This window comes from Pholcus phalangioides, unplaced genomic scaffold, assembly GCF_987345545.1.
Source record: "Pholcus phalangioides strain wild (caught in Gottingen) unplaced genomic scaffold, Ppha-v1.0 ptg000006l_1, whole genome shotgun sequence".
In the NCBI taxonomy this organism is placed as follows: Eukaryota; Metazoa; Arthropoda; class Arachnida; order Araneae; family Pholcidae; genus Pholcus; species Pholcus phalangioides.
The window spans coordinates 2,034,300-2,041,626 of NW_028301599.1; positions in this window are offsets into that span (position 1 = coordinate 2,034,300).

Below are 7,327 nucleotides of genomic sequence, written 5' to 3' on the forward strand. Positions count from 1 at the left end.
ACAACCCTGCCTTTTTTGAGGTAACGGAAGTAACTTGCTTTACATCACTCCGGGGTTTGTGATCAGTTCTATATATCTATCTAAGAAAAGATGCCATAAATAAGCCACCTTGCTGTCCAGTGGTTAGGGAGCTAACTTCTGACTGTGCAGGTCTGGGTTCAAATCCCGGTCGGGCATGGATGTCTACTAACACTAACAAATTCCCGGACAGATCGTAACGATCTCTTGGGAATACGTGCTGATCACGTTATTATTATTAAAAAGTACAGGAATGTCATGCCGAATATATATATATCTAAACTATATCAAAAATATAGCAACCCAGTAAGAACAATAAAATACCGATAATTATTATAAAATATATATTGCTCTTAAAATAATTGTAGTTGTCTTACTCTTAGTATGGATAGCTTCTGCATTTATCTCAATATGTTCTTAGAGAGAGGAGTCGATCTTTTCAAAAAAACAAAATTTGAACTTCTCCAACTTCCTCTAATGGATGTCGGTTTCGTGCAATCAATTGATGGATCAATTTCCATTCATGTTTGTGACTAGTTTGCGTAATTGCTCTTGTTCTGTTATTCTCAATATTTTACTTTGATCGTATTTCTTTCTAAACGTGTCAATCGTGTGAGAACTCACGACCGCCGGAGGTAAACTATTCGATTTATTAACAACCCTATTAGAGAAAAACTGCATGCGACACCACGACCTAGAATTATCCCTTACTAAGGGATACTGGTGTGCTCTTGTCAAAGCAGATGATTCACGGTGTATTCATAACTGTGCTTTGGTGTATTAATAATTCATTTTACCAATATAGTTGAAAATCTTATACAGTTTAATCGTATCACACCGACATCTGCGCTTTTCGAATGTAAACATTTTCAAAAAATCAAGTCTTGGTCTCTTGCGGGCGATCCGTCGGAGCTCCTTGGCGGCCGGCGGGGGGACTTTGGGGGGGGGGTGTGATTACCGTGAGTCGGAGGCGATGGGGGCCTCGGTGGGGTTGGGTCCTGTGGTTTACGGGCCGGGGATGCCTACCGGGTCCGGACATCAATAGAGTTTTTCCAGCATTGCCCAGCGTCTAGGTAATGTGCTTCAGAGCGAGTTTGGTGTTAGTGTTTGCAGTCCTTTGTGTGGGTCGGAGTCCGGTGGCGCAATGCCGACCAGCGTTCGGCCCGTGGTCTTGGTGGCTGGTGGGGGCTTTTTCCTTTCTTTTTTTCCAGCATGGCCCAGCTGCAAGGTAGCCTGCTTATATCCCACAAGGGACAATGTCGCGGGGGCCATGTGTGGTGTTTGCATAGCTTGAAACCCGTGTGCCATCAACAGCGCTCGTGTCTCTTCTCTGCACCATGTCTTCTCTGCACCCCCTCGACTAAGTCCCATTGTGAGTATTGTCTCAAAATCTGACGGCATACTCCAGACCGAACTAAGGCGTGGAAAAGTGGAAGGATTACTTTAAAAGATATGAGAATTGAAATTCCAGATTTCACACCGAAATCCACGTACATCATGAGCTCGATAATACAAAGTCAATTGAAATTGGTACAAATGTTAATTCAGACTTTACTCTTATTATTTCATTTTGCTATACACAATTATGTGTTTATTCCCACGAAGATTAGTTATTCCTTTAATATACACCCGAATTCGAAATAATTTGGAAACTATACGAGTAAAATCTCAACTTATATATATATTTTTTTTTTCCATATTATATTTAAAATCTTTTATCAGAATTGGCTTCAAACGCATTATTTTATTTGAAGGTTGTTAATGTTGACTCGCAAGATAGGGCTTTTATGTATTTCATGTACTGAGATTTCATTAAACTTTTCAAAATTTTCATTACCAATCTGAAGTCACGCATAGGTTAACCAAATCACGATTAAAAAGAAATCGAGATTAATTTAATCATTTTTCCCGCTCGAAATTGATGAATTTTCACCGTCGGAGCACCGTTTAATCAAGCATGCACTTAATTACAGTAACGGCGAAAAAAGATGAAAAATAAAAGTTTATTTGATTTATTTCTCATTTCTATATGAAATCAACCGATAACGAACGAGAAAAAAAGCCGAGAAAGTGTAATTAAACAGGAATTGAACCCGATGTAAAGATATTGAAAAATGGTTTCCATTAAAATTGGCAAATGTAAAAATGAGTTTCACCCCCCCCCCCCCGCCCCACACAAGAAAAAAATTAATGTCGTTTCCTCCAGCTATAACACAGGTATAAATATATATATTTCACATGTGTGATTGATCACCATAGTACGAAATGATGGATTTTGTAGTTCCATTTCTCCAAATGAAATACCCGTATTATACGGGAAAGATTGGAAATTTGCAATTAAAGCACCACTTTCACATTCCCTTTTAATCTAAATTAATTTTAATAGTTTTCTTTATTTTGTCAATCACATTCATTATTTTCGCATCGTGAGGGTCGTTCGGTAAATAATGTAGATTTCCAAGATAGGAGCACGATCGCTTTCAAATTATTACAATTACATGACATCTCATGAAAAATACAAGCACAAAGACTTCGACAGGCAACGAAATGACTGAAAAAAGATACAGTGACCCCATTAAAGAGCATATATCACGAAAGCAAAAACGATTACTACTTTATAATACACGGCCCATGAAAAATATTATGGTTGTCTCAAAATTCCAAGTATCGATAGCTTCTCGATTTGTCCCACTATGCCTATCGTACTTCTTTTGAACGTATCAATTGTGTTAGGAACCACGACCCTCGGAGGTTAGCTATTCCATTTATTCACAACCCAATTAGAGAAAAACTGCGACATCACAATCTGGAATTGTCTCTTATTAAAGTATAGTGGTGTCCTCTTGTCAAAGCAGTTTATTCACGGTGTATTAATAACTCCATGGTACAGATACTAACATTCACGAAATTCTTCCCAAAATCAGTATACAATACTTGCCCTGGCCCAGAAACACATCACCATCTTTTTCACCAAACACGGGCAGTTCCCGGCCTATCTAGCAAGATCAAGATACAAAATAGTAGCCTCTGCCTCTGCGAAAAATAGGCTAACAATTTTCATTTCATCTCAGAATGCCCCAAGTCCAAATACAGTAGTTCCATTTTAAATTACCAGACCGGGACAAGCTGACACTCTGTAAACGATGCATCATAAGAAGTCCGACGAATGAAAATTGCATAGTAGAACTTCGGAAACATCTTGAAACACATGCGAAACAAAATTCAGACGTCCAATTAACCGGACTGAAGATTCCAACGACTCTGAATATATCGCTTCAGAAACAAGGCCAAAAATTCCTAGCCAGCATCCCGTGATCACAAGACTCAAGAGTAAAGAAAGATCAATCCAGATATATATAGCCCTTCCTCCCTCGGATATACCCTACATCTCAATTACAGAATTCAGATGTAAATGTACATAGTTAATCTGTGCAAATAAGCGTGTGTTTAATCTCTTTTATTTTTTGGTATATATATTTTATTATTACTTCATTTTTCTATTATGCTAATCCTGATTGTATCGTGCTCAATGTTTTCTGATGGATTGTTTCCATATAGTGTATATAATTGTTTCATTTGTTGAATAAATAGAAGATGCTCTCCGACACGACCCAGCTTCCAAGAAGGTGGAGAGAGGAAGTTGTCGAGCACAACAACAGCTCTTGGCTTGAGCGGTCATCAATCAATCAATCAAGTGAATGTTTATTAAGGGGTCCCTTATCTATTAACGTGGTTAAAAATTTAGCTGCCAGTGGAAACATCATCAAAAAATATTACTTAACCAGTGATATATTGACATTTTTTTGTACACACATACTTTTGCCTGAATATGCCAACCTATGCCAATGCGAAATGTTGCATATCTCTGTGGGTTTTTGCAAATTTTCAAAAAATTTCATTTTAGCATCTTGGGCGCATCATGAAATAACATGAAATCCGTGCAATTGAATAAATATAAATTGCAAATAAAGAAAACTGTATAAATGATAAAGAAACTTGAGATTTCATTTAACTTTTATTAATTCAATCTTGTTTATAATTGAATTTTAAAATTTTTAAATATATATATATATATATATATTTTAATATATATATATATTATATATATAAATATATATATATATTATATATATAAATATATATATATATATTATATATATAAATATATATATATATATTATATATATAAATATATATATATATATATATATTTTAATAAAAACAAATTCGTTCATGAACTGAACTGTTTCCTTATTGTGAATAGAATTACGATGATGTAACAGGACTATTGAATTAACATGTTGTCCGTCCGTAAAGATTTGAGTCCATTCTTAAATACTTGGGTCGTAATTAAAAAATAATAATTTGAAAAATGAAAATTCGATTTTGATTAAGATTGAATCAATCAAATCTCAGTTCTCTCTGTAATTTTATAAACTTAATTGAGTGTTGGAGATACGTAAAATTTCACAATCGCATAGGTTGGCATATACAAGCAGAAATATGTGTAAACAATTTGAAATAAATCAATGATTAAATAAGCGTGTGCTGGTCTACTTAATAAATATTCAATTCAGATGTGGTAATCACAATGATGATTATCTGCACCATGCACAGTAGGAGGGAGCGAAAAAACAGTTCTTTTTAAATTTATATTTCCTGTGTGTATTCCATGAAGCGGTTTCAAACTAGCTGGAACAAATTTGCACCAAATTTCAGCCCAAATATTGACGGAAGTAATCAGATGTGGTAACTGCAATATTTGGGCTGAAATTTGGTGTCAATTTGTTCCAGCTAGTTTGAAACCGCTTCATGGAATACACACAGGAAATATAAATTTTAAAAAAAACTGTTTTTTTGCTCCACCCTACTGTGCATGGTGCAGATAATCATCAATGATATTACTCATTCAGTAATAAAGTAGTTAATTTTCATACTTCACAAAATTTCAGATATTATCGTAACTAAAAACGGAAGTAATCAATCATTTGTATGTTTCTCTCTCTCTCCGGATACTATCCATGTTCACGCAAAAATATGAAGTAGCGTCAGTTTAAAGTAAGTAACTTGAAAATCAAACCTGGTGTCTCAAGCTTGTCAATTTCAAAGATATACACGTATATAATCGAAAAGAACGATATTGTCAGTAACTTACTAGAAGTATTTCTAGTCTCTCGCGGTCATTTCATACTTGTGTCGTGTCGTAGTTTATTGAACGTATATTCTCGGTTTTATAGTTCCAACAGCTGCGTTGGCATGTTTCCCATGTCTAGAGACTATCCGAGCTATGTTGTATTACCCGTATATACGTATATAGTATGTGTGAAAGCTTAATAGAACTATGTGTCTGGGTTTGTGGTTGTAATCCTGCGCCGCATCGATCGACTTCAGAGAACCGCTACCGATACAAATCGTGTTATTGATACCACGACACAGAGACGGGCTCTGAAATGGCTTCATTCGCTAAACCACAGTCTCGTCCAGTGCGTGATATCGAGTTCTCTCGTGTTGTCAAGCTACATTTATTATACAGATTCCAACGATGTCAACGTCACCACATTGTATGAGCCTTTTGCGGTTCATTTGTCCAGGATGTTACTTGAGCTGGAGTGCGTCAAGTCCGGGTATCTTGTATATATACGAACGATATGTATATTCGAGTAAAGCGAGACAACAAAACAGGTGAGATGGCTAATAGAATCACCGAGGAAGTAAAAGTAGTTTGGGAAAATCGTGTTCTCTGTAGAGACACACCACTCATATATAAGACAGAGCTTAGGACCGGTCAGTTCCTAAAGGAAGGGACTTATTTTTATCTTACGCATGCCTTCACTATGGGAAATTCATTGCAAAAAGTAACACTACGCGTACATGGATCATAGCGGCTATTACGAAACTAACAGGTTATTACGAACCTGTGAACACAGAAAGTCTTATCAATTGGGATTACGACAAAGTGAGTCTGGTACAAACTTAGCTCCTCAAAATATGCAAAAACAAGAAACTTGCGGTAAAAGAGAGAAAAAAAAAAAAAAATATATATATATATATATATATAACATATACAAGAAGTCCTGATAACTATAAACCGATTTTCCTCCATGTTATGATTTGATACGTTCCATACTTAGCGAAAGTGATAACACAGTATTGTTTCAAGGAAACAGTTATTTTCCGGATATTATGCTGAGGTGAGCTCGGAAAGAAAAGTCATCACGTCTCCGCCGGGACTCGAATCCAGGCCCTCTTGCATACCGGGCAAGCATGCTACCATCTACACCACTGGAGGCACATGAATCTGCCTTCCAAATTTCACGCACTGTGTCGTGAGGCCCTGAAGTAGAGTCATTAGTAGCCTCTCTTAACTTCAGGAAAAGGCCCCCGGGTGGGACGGTTTAGAGAGATATAGATGGCTTTTTTCTCAGCCAGACATATCAAGGAAACAGTTATTTTCCGGATATTATGCTGAGGTGAGCTCGGAAAGAAAAGTCATCACATCTCCGCCGGGACTCGAACCCAGGCCCTCTTGCATACCGGGCAAGCATGCTACCATCTACACCACTACCATCTACTACTTCAGCGCCTCACGACACAGTGCGTGAAATTTGGAAGGCAGATTCATGTGTCTCCAGTGGTGTAGATGGTAGCATGCTTGCCCGGTATGCAAGAGGGCCTGGGTTCGAGTCCCGGCGGAGACGTGATGACTTTTCTTTCCGAGCTCACCTCAGCATAATATCCGGAAAATAACTGTTTCCTTGATATGTCTGGCTGAGAAAAAAGCCATCTATACAGTATTGTTTCCTAGAAAATATGAATTCTGAAATTTCCCCACATTTTGAAATTCCCTGTGATTATATCTTTACGAAAATAATAGAAACGTAGACGTTCTGTTTTAGATACTGCATAAACAATCCGTTTGAGAGTATTGATCCCAAGATATAAATGGAAAAATTCTACAATGCAGGTTTAAGGGGGGAGGATATTTTATAACTGGCTTCAAGAGCTATCGGAAAAATGAAAAACAAGCTGTTATCATAAACAATATAACAGGTAATTATATGATAATATGAACTAGAATTTCTCAGGGATCTAATTTAGCACCGCTGGCATTAATAAAAATTTATAATACGTTGGATTCACATAAAAAATTAAAAATGTTTGAAAACCTATAATACTCTGATCAAAACATACGTGGAAAATGCGAATATTATTATTAACAGTATATAAAGTTTTAAGAGAAATCAATAACTACATATAATTGAAAGACCGCGGGAGTAAATCAATGAGTGTATGTGTACATAAATACATG